At 73.2% G+C, this 760-nt stretch overlaps 1 protein-coding gene across 1 annotated transcript in view; it reads right to left on the bottom strand.

The window, feature by feature from the left end:
- Positions 1-760, bottom strand: part of NOTUM (notum, palmitoleoyl-protein carboxylesterase) — a gene marked incomplete at its 5' end in the record, with an annotated part of 8,917 nt that overhangs the window by 6,718 nt on the left and 1,439 nt on the right. The window lies entirely within an intron of this gene.

Genomic DNA, 760 nt, shown 5'->3' with positions numbered 1-760 from the left:
CCGGGATCCTCCTGGGACGCGCAGTGGCACTTGGAGCGGGCAAAGCGCCCTCTCTGGAGGAGTGTGTGGGAGACGACACTGGGGCGGCCGGGGGGCGTGAAGGGGCGCGGGCGCCACCGAGGCGGGGTCGCAGCCTTCCTACTGAGGCCCGACTTAACGTCCCATCCCGTCCCTCGGGCTGTGGACCCGCCGGGCGTGTGGACTTCCCGGACCCCTCCCCAAGCCTCAGCCTCGCATCCTTCCTTTATCTACTGCGGGACTGGAGAGGGGTGACTTCTGCACCCCAGGTCCCTCTGTCGCTCCTGCGCCCCCTCCCCGGTTCTCGGCGGGCTGGCCGGGATCCCTGGCCGTCCTGGCAGCCGCAGGGAGCCGAGCCGTGTGGAGCTGGGGTGGGGGTGGGGGGATGGCAGGACTCTCCCCGCCCCGCTGTGTCGCCTCCTCCTGCCGGAGCCAGGGCCACTCGCGGACTGCCATCTCCCCGCCCAGGGACCGAAGGACGCGAGCAGCGGGACTAGGCACCGGTGGCCGAGGGGTCAGTGCCCGGGCTGGCCGGGAACCAGTGCTTCAAGCGCTGCCCCAACCCCCGCGCGGCGAGCCGCGGAGCCCGACGGGGAGCTCTCTCTCCCCCGGGGGCGAGAACTGCCACGGGCCAGCAGGGAGGGTCCAGCGCAGAGACTCCGTGCTTTGGAGCCGGGACAGGGAGGCGGATGGTGCGAGCAGCGCTGGCGACGAGGAGGCCCCGAGCCCGGCGGGCGCCACC

The sequence above is a fragment of the Pteropus vampyrus genome, unplaced genomic scaffold (genome assembly GCF_000151845.1).
Source record: "Pteropus vampyrus isolate Shadow unplaced genomic scaffold, Pvam_2.0 Scaffold227, whole genome shotgun sequence".
Taxonomy (NCBI): domain Eukaryota; kingdom Metazoa; phylum Chordata; class Mammalia; order Chiroptera; family Pteropodidae; genus Pteropus; species Pteropus vampyrus.
The sequence above is the reverse complement of the archived record's forward strand: the minus strand, read 5'-3'. Positions and strand labels throughout refer to the sequence as shown.